The sequence below is a fragment of the Tachypleus tridentatus genome, chromosome 9 (assembly GCF_004210375.1).
Source record: "Tachypleus tridentatus isolate NWPU-2018 chromosome 9, ASM421037v1, whole genome shotgun sequence".
NCBI classification, from domain to species: Eukaryota; Metazoa; Arthropoda; class Merostomata; order Xiphosura; family Limulidae; genus Tachypleus; species Tachypleus tridentatus.
The window spans coordinates 100810116-100830573 of NC_134833.1; positions in this window are offsets into that span (position 1 = coordinate 100810116).

Here is a 20458-nt window from a genome sequence, read left to right on the forward strand (position 1 = left end):
CTATTTTTGCTGAATTTGTTTTTGTAAGGCGCTTGCAGATGCTTGGATGTTTTTTAACTAAATGTTACTTATCAGGACAGCCATAGGGTGTCAAAATTCATGTTGCAACTTATTATTGCAATATTGATGTATCTAGTGCCATTTCCGCGCATAACAACGCTGCTTATGTGTGTTGGATAGATTTACCAGCATTTTGAAATACAATTCTTGAAGGTGTGTATATATATTTATATATATATTTTGAAATAGTTAATATACATTGTTTAAAGACTGGAAGTAAATAAGGGCTAATAATGACAAAATAGTATTTTAAAAAAGTGAAACAAAAACATTAAATTGAACATTCAAATTCTTTATAAAATTCTGTGATTGTTCATTTACTTATGTCATGGTACATGAAAGTGTTTTGATTTATAAGTGAAATTGTTTTAAAGAATTCGAATATTTGACAAGCATTCCGAGATATTCCTGGTGAATCCGAGTGGATTGGCGAGCCTGGTATTTTACGATACATGAATTATTGAATTTTAAAAATAAGTTTTTAATTATTCAAGTAGTGGAAATGCAAAATTTTATTTTTTGAATATATTTAAGCTTTAAGATGCTCAAAGGGTAATGTTTAATTTGATATAGGGAATGTAAAATAAGATGTTTCAGTATACAACATGTTTCAATGCATGACAAATCATTTATCAGAAGTAAAAGGGTTAAGGTAAAATAACACGAACTGCATTTAGATAAAATATAAATCACATATTTTGCTGTGAATGTATATATTACTCATTGGGTAACAAGCGAAAAATAAGCAATAATAAAACCTCACAAAAATACAGTGGTGTAATTTATCATTTCGTGGAACAACAAAGGAATTAGGGTTTAGATACCCCACGACTCGGGATTTTTAGAGAGTGCTTTTAATGCCTGGTATTTGTTTGTTTTGTAAAGCTTCACAAGTGGATGTCTCTTATATGCCCACAACAGGTATCGAAACCCTGTATCTAGCGTTGTAAGTCTACAGACATATCGTCGTGCCAATGAGGGACTTATACCAAGTCTTAAAGTTGATGTTGTGTTTCTTTTTAAACAGTGAAAAGTAAGTTAAAAATGTGTGCAAGAAAATCATTGCACACGTTTTGATTTTGATTTACAGATAAAGAAAGTTCGTTTATAGGTTGTTCTCTAAAACCACAAAGTTTTATGCAAAAAATTCCTAACAAACAAGAAACAAATTTTGTGAAATTTTCCAACAAATCTAGTAAAAATACTATTTATACGTTAGTATTTGTAAACCTTAATTATTTATAGAGATCTTTTAAATCTAAACATTAATGGAACAAATACGCACATTAACTTATATTACATATAATATAAAATATTAATTATAGAAATAAACACTATGGAACAAATGAATTAGCTATATTAATAAGTGTTTTGCATATAAAATATTAGAAAATGCAAAAAGTATGTCACTCAAGTTAAATATGGAAACGAAGAACTATAGTGATGGATATTTATAAAAGTATGTACCGTAAATCATTGATATATTTATCTCATTTAAATAATCTATAAATCACGATGATATTTGTGATAAAAGTGAAATATGTATTACACTGTTTTATAATAGTTTTCCGTTAATATAATGATTTATTTGCAACTTTTTAGGACATATAATTGATTCGTTGCTTGGCTATTACACTATGTAACAAAAGTTTTACTTTTTCTTCTTCCTGGGCAGAAAGTGTTATTTCCCAATTGTTTATGCCTAAAGTTAATGCAAAAGACCTATTTTTCTCTTTAAATTTTGCTTTAGGGACCTGGATAATGAAATTTTCAAATTTATTCATTTTCCAGAATATTCCAGATCTAACAGTCAAATGCCGAGCTTTTGACATCTAGGCTCAAAGAGTGGGATTTATTAGATGAATGTGTGCAAGTCGCAAGTCAGAGGAAGCGTCACCGACATTTTTCAAGCTTCTTCACTCGTCAAGATGGGTTCTGCTTCTGCCACATGTATTCGGTCTGTGTGAGGCAATTGGAATTGCCTGTAACCTGAACGAGTGGCGTCTCTTCATTGATAGTTTATCCAGAAGCCTCGAAGCTGTGTTGTTCCATAACGGGAGTAAGCATCCGTCTCTTCCCCTGGCTCATTCGGTGCACCTCAAAGAGGAATACAACAGCGTCAAGACCTTGCTAGAAGCCTTGAAGTATGATGAGTATGGCTGGTAGATTATCGGAGACTTCAAAATGGTGTCATTGCTGATGGATCTTCAAGGAAGCTTTACTAAGTTTCCCTGTTATCTTTGCCTGTGGGACAGCAGGGACACCGCAGCGCACTACAACAGGAAGCACTGGCCACAACGGACCGAGTTCTCTGCGGTAAGATACAATGTCAAGTGTGAGCCACTAGTGGACCCCCAGAAGGTGTTATTCCCACCATTGCACATAAAATTGGGTCTTATGAAACAATTTCTCACAGCTCTTGATAAGGAGTCTGCAGCCTTCAAGTACCTTCTAGACTTCTTCCCTAAGCTGTCTGAGGGAAAGGTCAAAGCTGATATTTTCGTTGGACCACAAATAAAGAAGACCCTGGAGTGTACAAAATTCACCAAGAAGCTCAGTAGGAAGGAAACAAAAGCTTGGGACAGCTTTGTCGCAGTGGTTCTGAACTCCTTGGGTAATCACAAGGCCGAAAATTACGTAGAACTGGTTGAGGCTCTGGTAAAGAACTACGGGAAAATGAGCTACAGGATGTCCCTGAAAGTCCATATCCTTCACGCTCATTTTGATAAATTCAAGGAGAACATGGGAGCATACTCAGTGGAGCAAAGTGAGCGCTTCCACAAAGATATATTGGACTTTAAACGCCGCTACCAAGGAGTGTATAAGGAAAACATGATGGGAGACTATATTTAGGGGCTGATACGTGAAAGTGATTTACATTACAGTCGCAAATGTCGAAAAAATACTCACTTCAAAACATTTCTGTTCATTTTTTGTACAACTTCAGTAGAAATACATGTAAATTTTGATTCATATGTTGTTTTATTCAGATCTTATGTAAATGAAAATGTGTAAATTTGCCCGTTTTTACATGGAAAAGAGATTAATTTCTAAATTTCATTATCCAGCTTACGAAAGCAAAGTTTGAAGGGAATAATGGCCATTTTGTGTACTTTTACAATACAAGCAATTAAAAAATAACACATACTATCCATGAACAAAATTTGTGTTACACTGTGTTATTGGCGCAAAGCAACTATGTTATCTGTGTCAAACAACCAGTAAAAAATCGAAGTAAAATTATTAAAACATGAAAAAAAGAATCATGTTAAAAAACAATGGTCATATTTGGAACAAAAACTTAAATAGAATTTAAAAGACCAATAGTCCTTAAAAATTTAAAAATACAATTGAGATGGACAGCGTCACCATTGCTAATAACACTGCCAAACGTCAAGGGTGAACCCATGGTAAAAATATGTCTAAAATTGTTCCGTCTCTCACTGTTGAAAAGACGGCACGACAGTAAAACGTGGGCTATTGAGACTTCAGTGTCACAAAGGTCATACATTGGTGTATCAGTCCCAGATAAAAGAAAATGATGAGTTACAAAAGTGTAGACAATTATTACCTAGTCGAGACAACTTCCTCCTTTCGATCCTTCTGGAAACAAGAAAAAAGCAATAGGATTTGACCTGGAAAATTTTGTTATCATGTTGGTCATCACTCCAAGTCAAGTGATAACTAGCGCGGAGCCGAGCCTTTAATACAGGATCATAGTCATTATATGGGATATGCTCGGCAGTGATAGCACCAGAGCAGACAGACTTAGCTACAGTGTCAGCGAGCGCGTTTCCGCGAATACCAACGTGGTCTAGTATCCAAAAAACTGGATAGAAATGAATGATAAAGAGAAATGGGCCAGTGGATTTTGAATATTGACCAGAACAGGATGAGAACTAACGTGTAGCGATTCCAAGGTCAGTAGAAAGCTAAGAAAATCAGTATAGATATTACTACATATCTTATACGTGATCTAGAGAAAGAAAAATGGCGTACAATTTCGCAGTGAACACAGAAACTGTAGAGGGGATCCTGTGTGCAAGCATCAAACCATTGCAGAGCCCACAGAGTCACCTGATTTCGAACCATCCAAATAACTGGCATGGAAGAATGGTTTGAAAGGTGTTCAGCAAATAGAAGACAGTACTTCCAATCGGGAGCATCCCCTTCCTCACATGACTCAAAGAAAGGTTACATTTATGGATGACAATAAGTCATGGTGGGATAGGCTGACCAGTGGAAATAACAACATCATCCAAGGGCAAATCCAATTCAACCAACTACACCTGGATACGAAGGCCAAAAGGAACAATGGAAGACTGTCTATTCTGTAAAACATAGCCCACTAAGAAAGGAAGACACAACCTCAGGTGGGATGCTGTGGTAAGAATCGAGTAAAGAAAGTTCCAAGCAGCAGAGGTGAAGATGAGATTCGTGGGACTCGGTGTATAAATTCTGAACTGGAGAAATTCAGATAGCCCTATATGGTAAACGGGGTCCAAAATCTTTAAGGCCGATGTCCGTACAAGAACCATAGACCAGGGACCCATAGTTAAGTTTGTATCAAATCAGGAAACGAAAAATATTTATCGTAGAACATCGGTCCGCTTCCTAAGACACTTGACATGTAGCTGCTTGATATGTGGAATGAAGGTCAGTTTATTGTCAAAGATAAGCTGCAAGAACTTTGCTTTAAGAACCACGGGAAGAACAACTTTATTGGCAGCAAAAGTGCATACAAACGGTTTTAGAGAAAGAAAAGGGAAAACCGTTTGCTGTAGTCCACTTTATTAAACGATTGACAGCAATATGAAGTTGTTGCTCAACAAACAATAAACCTCATGCTCGATGACTGATACAAGATGTGGAAGTCATTGATTTACACTCCGTTTTCAACAATAGAAGGAAGTTGTGTAGTGATGGCATTAATCTTCACACTGAAACGTGTAACACTCAAGACACAGCCCTAAAGGACTCCAAATTTCTGTGAGAAAGAACGGACTTGGAATCGCAAGAAGAGGTTGTTTGATTGAAGGAACAAAACAAGACGACCATTAACTATCCTATCTAAGATCTTACAGAGACAGCTTGCCAAGTCAGTTGGACGATAGTTAGAAGGACTCTTGGGATCCTTCCAAGGCTGAGAAAAAGGAACGACACTAGTCTGGCGACAAGCATCAGGAAAAGTATTCTCCTGCCAGATACAGTTACAAACAACCAGAAGAATAGCAAGAGATGGTAGAGCATCTTGTAGTGAATATTATCAGGTTCGACTGATGCACTGCCACTCCAATGAAGAGAAAGATTGAGTTTCACCAGTGTAAATATACGATTATAGTCATGGAGATGATCAGCCAGAAAGGAAAGAGGTGATTGCTCTGCACGAATCTTAATGGCTAAGATGCATGAAAAAGCTCGTTGAGATGCTGGTTGTAAACTTAATCCAATATTCCTTCTGACTTTGATGTTTTGCTTACCGGGCATGTGCATGAGCTCACTGAAAAGCAATGTAGTTTGAAATGTGGTTTTGAGCCTTACATGCCACTTAGCAGGCTGGACTCTACTATGGACGAGGATACTGTAAAAAACGTGTCGACGTTTGGAAAATAGATTGAGCAGCTGTCTGGACGATGTAGTCAGTCACTGCTGTCATGCAGTCGTCTACAGATGGTTTATAGACGACAGCAGAATCAAGTTCAGAAAGAGCAGTGAAAGATAGCCATTTGGCCTGATCCAGCTCCACCAAGATACTCGGGTCAGGTGGCATCGACCACGGCCAGTTCCCTCAAAATGATAGGAAAGTGATCATTGCCCTATGGGACTCTATCAACTCTCAAGAAGAATGAAAAAAGAATGAAGTGGAATAAATAAAGAGATCAAGAACAGTAAAAGACTGACTATGTGCATAAAGATAAGTATGAAAACCAGTATTGAAAAGAGAAAGGTTGTGAAGAGCATATACTTTACAGAAAGACCCCTTCCATCAATATCAGTATCAACCCAGAGGGGATTAAGTCCATTAAAGTTCTCCAGGATTAAAAAACGAGACATCAACTGTTTAATGAGAGCATCAAGGTTTGAATGATGAAAGATCTCTGCATGAGACAGGTAGAGAGAAAAACAGCGATGGTACGATCCAAGGATACAAGGATGGCTATGGCCTCCAAGGGTGTATCGAATGGCAAAGGCAGAGTGGGCACAATGCCACCCCTCCATGCACTCGTCCATCAAACAACTTATAATTTCAGTACAGAGAAAACTGCTACAAGGTGACTGTATTGGCAGGTTTCAAAAATGATTTCTGTAAGAAAAAAAACACAAGATGATAAGAATCAATCAAATTCTTAATGTCATCTATATTAGAGTGGAAACTTTGACAGACAGTTCCACTGTACCAGTGTGACCATTTTTATCTGGATGGATAACTGGGTGGAAAACCATTCGGTTTATGATCATGTCATTTTCTCTTATTAGGTAAAGGGTGTTCGACTTTCATGGATCATGCTTTTGATCGTGTGGATGGATCAATATTGATGGAAGTAGATTCCAACGACCGCTAGCGTGAACAAATAATCGTTCTGCATCTTGGAGCTGAAAAAGAAGACGTGCCCAAGAAACCGCCAGAAGTCAGAGCCAAAGAAAGTGGATCCGTGGAGTCACTGGAAGGAGAGGTGGTAATAGAGATGGGAAAAACACACATTGATTTGTCAGCTTTATTAATCATGGAGAGCAAAGGACACTTCACATGGTTGGAGAACGACTCTGTCAGTGGCGCAGAGAGATGTGTTTGCTCTCCTACTGTAACAGCGGAATGGAGTGCAGTACCATATTTTAGAGATGGAGTGGGGAACAGTAACTTTAGAGCCTCGAGGAAAGAAAAAAATGTGAACTGTTTCTAAATGAAAGTAAGAGCAGTGAGATCCACTACAATGAACACACTGATAGTCCATTTTGCACTAAAGCATCATTGTTCTTGCCACAGCAACGAGCACAAGTCAGAGAACCAAGACATGATGTCTTTGAGTGATCAAACTGCTGACAATGGAAATATCTGAGAGGAATGGGAATATATGACAATACCTTACAGTTCAGACCACCTGCCCTGATGGTGGCAGGTAGATTTAGTGATGTACACGTCAAAATTAGAACATTGGTGGGCAGCAGTGTAAGACAAGAGGGAATACTGATACTCATCATTTGGGCTACTATTTTACCGACGAATAATAGGATTGACCGTCACATTATAACGTCTCCACGGCTGAAAGGGCAAGCACGTTTAGTGTGACAGGGAGTCGAACCTTCGACCCTCATATTACGACTGGAGCCCCTAACCATCTGGTAATACCGGGCCATTTTTCCTGAAAGTTATTTCTCCAAGAATAACAGAGGCAAACATGGTGGACAGGCACTGAAAAAAGTCAATAAATTTTGCACGCAACCAGCAGATATGATCTACTCCTCGTGATCTGTATTTATTAAATCTGGTGAACTATTCGTGTCTAAAGACACTCTAAGACAGGAGGATAAATCACGAAAGCAGGACACTTTCGCAGAATTTCATTGACATAAAAAAAGTTGACAGTCATATAAGTAAAGAACAATAGCATAAGAAATCACCTTCTGTGCATTATTACTAAAATAACACTTCTACACGATTTGAAAGTGACAAGAAATAAAAGAAACATTGATCTGAAAGCCAAAAGAAGTTATGGATAAACCAGAATCTTTCATCAATCATTCTTACTTGTAAGGATCGAGCAAACAAAAATGAGGATGTTGTTATTTTTGAAGTAATAATCACCAATTTCTGGTTTAACAATTCATCCTTGGCCCGGCATGGCCAAACGTTTTAAGGCGTTCGACTCGTAATCCGAGGGTCGCGAGTTCAAATCCCGATCGCACCAAACATGCTCGCCCTTTCAGCTGTGGGGGCGTTATAATGTTACGGTTAATCCCACTATTCGTCGGTAAAAGAGTAGCCCAAGAATTGGCGGTTGGTGGTGATGACTAGCTGCCTTCCCTCTAGTCTTACCCTGCTTAATTAGAGACGGCTAACGCAGATAGCCCTCGAGTAGCTTTGCGCGAAATTCAAAAACAAAAACAACAAACATTTCATCCCTTCAGAGGCACATCAGCATGTCTGCGGTCTCACACCACTATAATCCGGGTTTCGATACCCAAGATGAGCAGAGCACAGATAACCCATTGTGTAGCTTTGTGTTTAATTGCAAACAGACAAATTAACAAATTATCCTACTTTTCTTTTTCTCTTTGTCATGGAAAAGCGGATTTTTTATAGTAGAAAATCGATCTCGAGCACTATAATTTTAGTGTATTGCTGTGTAATTTATGTAATCCAATGAAAATATTAAGGATTTGTTAGTTCGCCAAATATGTCTAATGTGCTTAACCGTGTAATAATTACGTTATTGACTGGTGTCAAAAGGAATGGAGTTAAAATCCGGTAGACATTAAAAAAATAAGTGTAACGCATTTTACTGAATAAACAAGGATGTTCATTTCCATGGTTTCCACCAGTGCAATTTTAGCATGTCATTGTTTTAGTATGTTGCAATACAACTCTATAAGTAACGATAGTTTGTTCGTTAAATGATCGCTATTGGCAAATAATAAATGAGCTTTTCACAAATCAACATAACAGGGCTATAAATTTAAAATTTAACGAGAATATCGTAAATGTATTATCTATAAAAATATGCCCGATGAATATATCTATATTACGTAGAACAAAATATTTTCTTTACAGAGGAGAAATTAAAATTCTTCACTCATCATTAAAGAATAAAGTAATATTAAGACAGTTAAACATGTTATTGTTAGTCAGTGTTAACAGAAGTTTGACAGTCATGAAACCTATTTGTTCTTAAATGTGAAGACCTTAGAGAATATAATACATCATAGTATACTAGACGACAAGTATAACGTTATGCATTAGCAGGAAACATTTTGTCTTATAAAATCAAGTACGTTTCGTGACTAGTGTTAAGAATGAAGGTTGAATAAGATAGGCATTTCAAAGCACTGACAGTCATGCAATTTTGGGCATTGTTGCATAGAATATATTATTATAATTTTTTACAAAGAAAGATTTAGAAACAAGTACCGACATTTTATATACTGACACACCTTATTCTGTCTCAAGTTTAACGAACAATATAAATAATAAGTATGATCTGAAAGCTACAAGAATCAGTTATTTTAAAGCAGTAAAGTGTTTTTAAAGTGATACAGACTAAAACACAATGCTATTTATACTTCCGTTTACTTTAAGAACATATAAAAATGTAAATAGATTTTTTTGTTTTTATTTATGAACATCACCATTTACAATTTGATTGGACGACTCCTATTCCTCGGTGGGTTGAAAAGAAATCTAACTGGATGATTCCTAAGCCTTGATTTCCAACAGCACTTTCATGTGAGGTTGAGACGATCCATTTTGCCGATAACATTTTGTGCTTCGATGATTTACTGGCAATAAGGTAGCCTGAATGGTTCATTTACTAAGTAAAGACACAAATAAATTAACTTCTTGTCTAAATATAAACCTATTAATTTGACAACATTTCGGGCAGATCCTTCTCATCAGGATGTACATGACAGATAAAAAGATGAAATAATAATCAGTGATGTGGAGAAACCCACTTGTTGAGAAATTTATATGCGAAAACGGCTCGTTTGGGTTGAGAAAATATTTTACATCAGGTTCTTTGTGAACCTGACGATGACCGAAGAAGGTCGAAACGTTGTTCGCTCTTCTATGTAAAATATTTTCTCAACCCAAACGAGCCGTTTTTGCATATAAAGATACAAAGATGCTAATTATAGACTTTCTGCGTGAAGCGAGTTTGCAAAAATATTGCCGAACTACAGTTTGTTGTAAATATAATAAACATCGCCAAGTATTAATGAATTCTAGAAAATTTACAACTAGTTATGTGATTATTGATATTAAACAAATAATGTTTTGGAACAATATCTGAGATAATGAAATCTATATACATACATATGTGAAAAACAGCATAAATATAACTATAATTGTTGAGAAATTTTATTTTTACAAAATGGCACAATAGTTGACAAAATTGGAGGTAAGAAAATATAAAGGATCTGAAAATTATAGATACATAAAGTAAAACAAAAACAGAAATAAAAATCAAACTTTTCTCAAAGTACTTTTTTTCATTATTTCTTTGATTTGCCTTATGTTTAGTTGGAAGACAAGCATTGTTTGTTTGTTTGTTTCAATTTGGCGCATAGCTACACGAGACATTGAAGAGGGTTTTCATTTTAACTTGTTTTAAAGACAATAGACCAGTTAGTTAGGGCGCTTGACTCACAATCTGAGGCTCACGGTTTCGAATCTCTGTCCTACCAAACATGATAGCCCTTTCAGTTTGAAGACGTTTTATGGTGATGGTCAATCCAACCATTTGTTGGCAAAAGAGTACTCCAAGAGTTGACCTTGCGTAATGATAACTAGCTGCCTTCCATATAAGACTAACTGAGGACAGCTACCATAGATAACCCTCGTATAACTGTGCACGAAATTTAAACAAACTGAAGAAAATGTTTAACTAAAAAAAAAACTTTGATGTAAAAAACGCCATCTCTGATCGGAATATATATTTTCTTTGTAATTTTTATATTGATTTAATACAATCGAGAAAGATGAAATTTTTGACATAATAAGCCCGACAAAGACGTTTCTCTGTTCATATGACATCGAGATCGTTAAAGAGAAGAATGTAGCAAACAGTTGGGCAGTATCAACTTAACAAAATAGTTGTTAAAGACCTCATTCTTGAGTACCAGAAATGCATTTATTAAGCTATCAAATAGCATACCAGAACAAATAAGCTACCTCGTGAAGGCAAAAAGCTACTTCTAAAATGCTCGAGAGCGGAACTGATTTTTAATTACTACCCAAAATTCACAAACCAGATCACCCTAGATGTACTATTACTTTTCATATGTAAATATCTCATCGAACGACATTCCTGTTACCTAGAAACCCATGGTTATTTCCAACTCCTCCATATATTCCAGAGATGGTATACATTGTGTTAAAGACTTTCAACACACTAAATCTTGGGCTAATCACTTCAACATCGCATCGACGATGTGCTAACTCAAAAACACTTTCCGAATAAAAAAACATAAAAATACCCTATCACTGAGTCCGTTCTTACTAACGTGGCTAGTTCCTACAATCAAGAGCTTGGACTTTAATGACCAGTTGTATCAAGAACTTACTGGTGTTGTCATGGTCACAAAAGTGGGTCCTTTGTTCGCTAATCTGTTCATTGTCTTTATGATAATTTTGCTCGCTACATTTACGACAGCTTAGATGTTGCACTTGGGTTCAACTGGAACATTCCATGTCTGACGGTAAATGTTTCACTTTTGACATTAATATTGAAATATCTGGAGACTCAAATAACGTAACCGTATGCTACAAATACATTGAAAATAACATATGCTTAGACTATAATTCTTTTCACCGTCACGAAATATAGAAAAGGACATTTCTACGACTGCAAGTATATTAAAATAAAGTGAAACTGACAGAAGTTTCATTATATTGACATACCACCCTCTCAACAACATATTAACTAACCGAATAAAAAAAGAACCAAATTCAATACACTCATGACTGACTTCATAACAACTGACTTATTCACTATATGTTTCCTTAGGTTTCTAGTTATAGACATAACAGAAACCTTAAAAGTTGCTTAGTGATCTCTAAACTACAACAATTCAACTATTTTCTTAGTAGTGAAACTCACAACTGTAATAAAAACGTTTGTACATGAGCATACATCATTATAACAACACTACGTTTGCACATATTGTAGTACACATTTTTACACATGAGCATACATTACTAACAGAACTATAATGACAATACTCTTGCACATTGAAATGCCTCCTTTCTGCAGATGTCAAACCACATACAGAACTGAAAGAGCCAGACTGCTTTTGCAAACACAAAAGATCTTAGGTACTTAATTGTTTCGATCATAATGACGTTTTCCTATAAGCTAATCTTCGTTGTGAAACATATACTTCAGCACATGACAAAACAAAAGACTTTAAACACAGCCTCATCTGTCAGCTGAACAAAGAAAACAACTTTAAAACCTTTTTTATTACTTTTATATTTACTATTTTTTTACTATTTATAACTTTTCTTTTTATATTTTCAATTAAGAATTTATTTTCTTTATTTTTCGAGAAAAAATTAATTATTTAAAAGTTATTTATATGTTTAATTTTCCTTTTAAACAATGCTTTCAGAAAAAAAATCTTATTTTAATGAAAACCCGTCGTTTGTTATGTATTATGCAACTGTGTTATATATATATGTTATTTATTGACGATGTAGCGCTGCTGTTGGTTTAATTACTAAATAGAGTGTTCTGACTACTTGAGTGGTTAATTTAAGGATGATGGTATTCTGATTGGTTGATGTTCTGACGACAGCGTACCTTGAATGGTTGATTTTGTGACAAAACAGTACTTTTCCGTTAGAAAATCAATTAGTAAAAGTACTGTAACTGAGCGATTGACCAATAAGAGTACTATGACTGATTGATTTACCAAGACCGTGTTCTGAGTTGTTTATTCACTGACTAACTGATTTATATAAGGTAGATCTGATCTAGCTTACTTATAACAATGTCTTAATTTCGTGAAAATTTACTGAAAACAGAACGATCTCGACTGGTTGATTATTTTGCGTATTTTACATTACCTCCTGACTGACAAATGTACAACTCTTAGTGGCCTGGCATGGCCAAACGCGTAAGGCGTGCGACTCGTAATCCGAGGGTCGCGGGTTCGCGCCCGCGTCGCGCTAAACATGCTCGCCCTCCCAGCCATGGGGGCGTATAATGGGAAGGTCAATCCCACTATTCGTTGGTAAAAGAGTAGCCCAAGAGTTTGGTGGTGATGACTAGCTGCCTTCTCTCTAGTTTTACACTGCTAAATTAGGGACAGCTAGCGCAGATAGCCCTCGAGTAGCTTTGTGCGAAATTCCACAAACAAAAACAAAACAACTGTTAGCGCCCCCTCACCGCTTGAATTACTGATGATAGTGTGTGTGTGTGTCCTTCATATAGCAAAGCCACATCGGGCTATCTGCTCAGCCCACCGAGGGGAATCGAACCCCTGATTTTAGCGTTGTAAATCCCGAGACATACCGCTATACTAGCGGGGGGGGCGATGATAGTGTTTTGACTGTTTAATTTATTGATTACAGTGTTCTGACTATTAGATTTACTGACAACATACTGTTCTAAATGTTGGATTTACTAACGGCATAGTGTTCTGACTATTAGATTTACTGACAACATACTGTTCTAAATGTTGGATTTACTAACGGCATAGTGTTCTGACTATTTGATATACTGACTAGAGAGTATTGTAACTGCTAGATTTATTTACTAAAGAGTCTTCTAACTGTTACATTTACTGACAACAGTGTTTTAACTGTTAAAATTATTGAGTACAGGTTGTTATAACTATTATATATACTGACAACAAAGTGTTTTGACTATTAGAATTATTGACTACAGAGTGTTCTAACTGTTAGATTTACTGATGACAGAGTCTTCTGAGTAAGGAAAGATTTTCTGAGACAGAATTTTAAAATGTTTTATTGCTTTATGTTGCATATATATCACACTATTAAACGTTTAGTACTTCAAAAGCTATTTTTCTTTTATCTAATTATCACTATAAACATAGTTATCAACATTTTCACCTGGTGTATTCTAGCTTTTGACACACATTCTTTCCATGTTATGCTTAACAAAACGTCACTCAGTTTATGACGTTTTAAGCTTGGATAGAACATTTTCCAATACCCAATATATTTCTAGTTTTAAAAGGATTTTCTTTAACTTACGACATATTATTTAAAATCCTTGCCACTTAGGATTAAAAAGTTAAACTGTATTTTGTTGAATTAGTTTTAAACATATAAAGCTGAAAATCCCTTGTAAAAGAAAAAAAGAATTGTTAGCAGCTTGTGAGGCTATTTCTGTTAACCATATTCTAACAATTTTAAAAGTCTTACAGTTATAAAGATTAGAGACTGCAACTTAGTGACTAAGTAAATTGTAACTTCAAGTCACGAGTGAAACTCTTAGCCTTTATTACAGTTACTCCTCCTTTTCTTTAACCTCTCATTTACAGCAAAGAACATATATAGATGAAACAGTGCAGTAGTTCTTTGTTATAGTACAAACATACCGCAGAGAATAATAAAAAGACATTCAGTTACACATTCCTTCAATGAGCTCCCAGACGCCACCACCAGCTTCTAAGCGCAACTCAAATTAAATTAGATACCACATTTCTTGATTCTAATTCCTTTGTGAGCTGGGGTGCCTGGTATGCATATTTATGGATTATTTAGATATTAGTTTCATATGAAAAGAATTACCTTTTTATAATAATGAGTTAATCTTTTTGCTAAATACTCATTTCGGAAAATTAAAACTAAAGTATTTGAGCGCCATCTATTCACCTAGTACTAAAATACACTATTTTAAATTAGAATCTTTAAAACAAAAGGAGGTTTTATTTATTTCTGAGCTCTAAATAAGTATTATATTTATGATATGACGAACAAAGAAAGCAGTGATACACTACACAAAGATCATTATTAATATTCAACATATCTTACTTTAGATATATTGTAAAAAAGAGCCATTTAAGATTTATTTTAAAATACAGTGGATTAAATGCTGGACTCGCAGGTAAATTAAATGCAGTGGCTGCAGACGATGTTTTTCAGCATTTTGCACTTGAATTAAAATTTATTGTACTTTGCGATGCAAAAAATGAATTTAATCTAATAACTTGACTAAGGTCCACTGATAACAGCATTGGTGTCGACTGAGTTTTTATACTTCACTGTAGCGCCAACCATAGCGTTAATTTGACACTAGAAATATAACCAATTCCCGTTCCTGATTTCAGTCACGAATGATGCCATCCACATGGTTTTACATCAGAATCTAAAAACAACGTGTATAACACAACTAGTTTCCAATCAAAAGTAAAGAGAGAAATTCACAGTGTTACATTCACTTGATTCCTCCTGACTTTGTTGTAGATTACTTGAAAGCTTCAGTGAGGTTATCCAATTATCTATGAACATCCTGATATTACAAGTAAATAAAACATCGATATTGTGATTTATTTTAGTAATAAAAAATTGCAAAAAATTGTCACCTTGCAGCCAATAAAAAAAAGATTAACTTAGTAATGAAATATGAAATTTTGTTCATGGAAGTGCATGACTCTACATTTTATTTATAAATTAGTTTTCTTATAAATAAATAATGGTATATATTAAACGTGTGAATGAGTCTTATGCGATACAATGATTAAACGGCCAGGTCCATGATCCCCAGGTTCAGACAGAGTTGCCTTTAATTTTCAGTTCTTCACAAGAAAAGTTGTTTGTTTGTTTTCGTTTTTGATTTTCACATAAAGCTACACGAGGGCTATCTGCGCTAGCCGTCCCTAATTTAGAAGTGTAAGACTAGTCATCACCACCCTCCGCCACCTCTTGGGCTACTCTTTTACCAGCGAATAGTAGGATTGGTCGTGCCATTATAATGCTCGACCTTTCAGCCACGACCCTTAGATTAGTGTTGAGTGCTTTAATCACCTGGCCATGCCAGGCCTACAAAAAGAGAAGTAATTAAAATAGAATGAATTTAACTTGAAAACGGACTATAGCGAATAGCTTTTTCGTTTATGGAAATTCGTTGAAAGTTAATATAGAGCTATCCATCTGCGTTAGTCGTTCATATTTTTGAACAGATAAAACAGAGAAAAGTTTGTTAATCATAAACAACTTCAGGACACTCTGGCTTGCCGAATAGAGGGACTAGACTGTTACTTATAGAGAGCATCCACAACCATAGATGTAATTTTCAAGAAGATTTGGTTTTAGTTTGTTTTGAATTTCGCGCAAAGCTACACGAGGGCTATCTGCGCTAGCCCTCCCTAAATTAACAGTATAAGACCAGAGGGAAGGCAGCTAGTCATTACCACCAACCACCAAACTCTTGGGCTACTCTTTTAGCAACGAATAGGGGGACTAACCATCACATTATAATGACCCCACGGCTGAAAGGGCAAGTATGTTTGGTGCGACGGGGATTCGAACCCGCAACCCTCAGATTACGAGTTGAGTGCCTTAACCACCTGGCCATTTTGGACCAGAAAAGGATAAACCAGACAGCAGTAGTTGCTGTTCTTAAGTGGATTCATTTAACTACTTTCACTTTTAAAACATGCTCACAGCTTAAACTACAGACGTGTTCACCAGCATAGGAATGTCAAACCTTGGACCTTCCGATCGCCATTGGAACACCCGCCGCCCATAATTGGTGAAAGACGTTAGTAGATTCCACGAAGATGTATCATCGTGAAAAGAGAACGTAAAAAATATACACAGATTTTGTTGACTTTTGTTACCAAACTTTCCTTTTATTCGTTAAAGTATCAAATATAGTCAAAAGTCTCCTTGATAGGAAGTCGTTTTTTTGTAACAGAAAAACAGGGTCTCACAAAGACATTGATGAGATATGTTTTAATGATAATAAAAACATTGTCGAAAGTTTGCGAATCTTTACAATTTTCAATACGTACAAATTTGTACAATGCTTGTAACAACCTGAAGCGTCATGTATTTTGCATAACTATGTTACTTGTCTTTGAAATTATTATAACCTCTTCAACGATGACAACAGGCATAAATAGCAATTAATAAAGATATATTGCCCCAATGCTACTTTTACGGAATATTAAGTGAAATTACGTTTCATAGTCTCTTTCAAGAATTCTGCATATAAAAGAGAACATTATATTAATATTTATTAAAGGAGACTATTTAAATAAACACAATCTTGAATTTAAAAAAAATCCACGTTATTCACAAAATACTAAAACATGTATGTTTATATCATTATCAAATGTGTTACCATTAACGTTTTTATACAGAAGTGATTTATGCTTCTATTTTTTTTATCAAAAAACCTATTAATTATTGAGCAACAAAAATTCTGACAATAATATATTTTCGAATACGTATCTTCATCAACAGGCGCTACTAATTACGGATACGCCTGTGTGTATTTTTAGGAATGAATAGAAAAACGAGTTTAAATAAAATGAGATTGTATGTTACTTGGGAAGAATCAAAAGAAGATGGAACATTTTTTTTCCCTTGTAATACAATTTAAACATCACGCTCAAAGTAAGATACTTCATCACCCTCAGTTTTACTTTGTAAAAACATTTATTAGATTATAGTGTTGAGTATAAGTGTCAAGAAAATGTGATTAAAAGCCAGTTTTCAGTGAAAAGCGTGCTTTATTGACAAACAAAAGTGCTTAAAGTACATTTGAAACGCAAATACAACGGTTATTTTGTTTCTATTTCCATCTGGTTCTTTAGTTCATTTCTACTAAGAACAAATACTTTTATTATGATGTAAAGTTCATATTCTTTATAGATACAGTACAAAGTGAAAGGTTTTTTCCGCTGTAATTCTTTCATTATTGATCATCCTATAGCAAGAAAATAAAACTGGAAACATCGTAGAGTGAAATGAATCAAACGATTTAAATGAGAATTATTAACGTTCCTGGCTTTGATTCGCAGGAAGCCAAGAGTTACTAATGAGAACTGATACACCTTCAAACCCGTATGACTCACGGACGAAGAACGAGACAGTACATATATATATATAAACCCTTTTAACATTATCTTCTTCATCAGAACTAGATGAGATAAACTTGGTCAAAACAATAGTATATTCAATTGGAACTAATTGTTGTCATTAAACTAAAACGAGCTTACTTAAAGATAGTGAGTGACGAACCTAAAAGCAAAGTGTTGTTAGAGCAGCTTGTGGATAGAGCAAACAAGATTTATCAGATACTATTTACCGTGTTCATTATGTGTATTATTCTTATGAAACAAGTAGGACCAATCAGCAACATTTCGTGCTATTGTAATGTATCATGTCTACTAAGATTTTATTTGTACAGTATCAAGCTTTTAATACATTAAACAGAACTGGAGGGTTTTGTTTATATCTCATGGGTTCAGTAGCATATTAGGCCTGCGAATACTTGTAAGAGACAGGTGCTTTAAATAAAAGCCTTCGATGTTGTATAACATATTCCTAGAAATCCAGACAAAGCTATAAATAGCAAGACTTGCATGTAAACCAAGAGAGACAAATGGATAAAATAATAAATAATAGTCAAACAGGTTAGACATATTAGATAAATAACATTACACAAAAGTTTGAATTAATATTAATATAAATGGAAACCAATAAACGATGATTACTTATTTAGTAGCTGAAACTATTTGTTACTAAATGCCACTGGTTGACAAGTATTCATATGTTTAAAATAAAATACTGTATGAAAGGGGAAGGCGTTACTCACAGAAACCTTTTGAGTAATTTTCTGTTTTTCAGGTGTATACATAGATCACCCCTAATAACCGATCATTCTTAGTGTTACGTTTCTATAATTGTATGATTGATAAAGGTATTACATATTGCTGTTACATTCCAAACTTGTTAAGTTTTGAACAACACTTCGGATTAGGAAGAAAATGTCTTTCCTCTTAAGTTGCTTACGTAAAAATCGTGTTTCTTCACCATGAAGGAGATATTTTTCTTTTATTCATTGTTCGGGCCAAGTTATTACAATAGATGAAACTACTGCGGTGTTTACATTATTATTTACGCTTCATAAGTAACCTAATATATGTATATATAAGTAATGTATGAAGGAGAGAACAATTCAACAGTTAGTCATAGAAAAGTCTGGTCTTGTTCTTTGGTTTGCTGGTGTCCAAGGTTACTGTTTGTTTTGTTTTTTAATTTCGCGCAAAGCTACACGAGGTCTGCGAGCTGGCCGTCCCTAATATAGCAGTGTAAGACCAGAGGGAAGTTATCACCACCCACCGCCAACTCTTGAGCTACTCTTTTACCAACGAATAGTGAGACTGACCGTCACGTTATAACGCCCCCACGGCTGAAAGGGTGAGCATTTTTGTTGCGATGGGGATTCAAACCTGCGACCCTCAGATTACGAGTCGAACGCCTTAACTCATCTGGCCAAGTTACTGAAATACATCTAATCCAGTAACGTATGGCAAACGAAAGGATAGAATTGTCCTCACGCTTGTATTTTTGAAACAAATTTCATAATTTTGATGATAAGTAAATTTGCCTTTGCATATAAATAACATTTTTATGAATTATTTATTATAACAAAAAACGAAGGGTGCCAAGAGTGCCATTTTCTAAGATCATTTTCGTGATTTTCATTTCACTAACTTATTAATAAAGATTAGCTTGTTCTACACATTGATTAACATAAGAAATAAACTTTAATAAGTTGAAGAAAAATAAGCTGGGTATTTTCATTGTTGTTGTTTTTGTTATAGTATTAACCAGATCTGAACAAATAAAGTATTTCATACACCCTTACATCATTGTAATTCTTAATAGGCATGATCAACGCGAGCCAAAAAAGATACGTTTTGGAAAGCAATTAATAACAGGTTATAACACGTTTGTATTAGTACTGCGGTATCAGTTAAAGTGATAAATATTACACAAGTATACAATTTTACCATTACAACTACCCATTATATTAAGTTCTGACATATTGTTTTTAAACAGAAATTCTACTGTTAATCAATTATGAGCTCAAAACAATTGCTACAAGACAGAAATGGGAGTTTTACAATCATTGTGTTATCTCGCAGCAGTAACAATTCTTCAGAACAGTTGAATCTGTCAACAATACGAACACAAGGTTTTGTATAGAGTACAAAAATGAAGCAGATGAACAATCATGTAGTTGTTATTTCAGACTGGAGTGTAGTAACGTGTAGTTCCTGATCTACTGAGCTATGGTATTAAGTTTTGTTAACAGCAGCTTACTATAGAACCAAATTTAGTTGATAGGCAATTGCATACTGTCAGCCCTAATGGGCAAGTTAGGATAAAAAAGTAACTTAAAAGCAAGAGTAGTCTTACAATGGTGTTTTACCACAGTTGTTATCCTTATAAGGGTAATATATCATTAGTTTAGGCATTACACATCATAATTTCATTTTTCGTATGTAGCAGACATGGGTGGTGTTCCGACTAGTCGTTAAAGATTTGAACGCAAAGTCAATTCGTGCTACTCTTCTCGAATGATAACAAACAATAACATCACGTGGTGGTGATTTAAGTTAAAGTTTATTCCATTTTCCAATGGAGAATGAAATATAACCAGGGGTGGCCAGAAACATCAGTTTCTCTTCG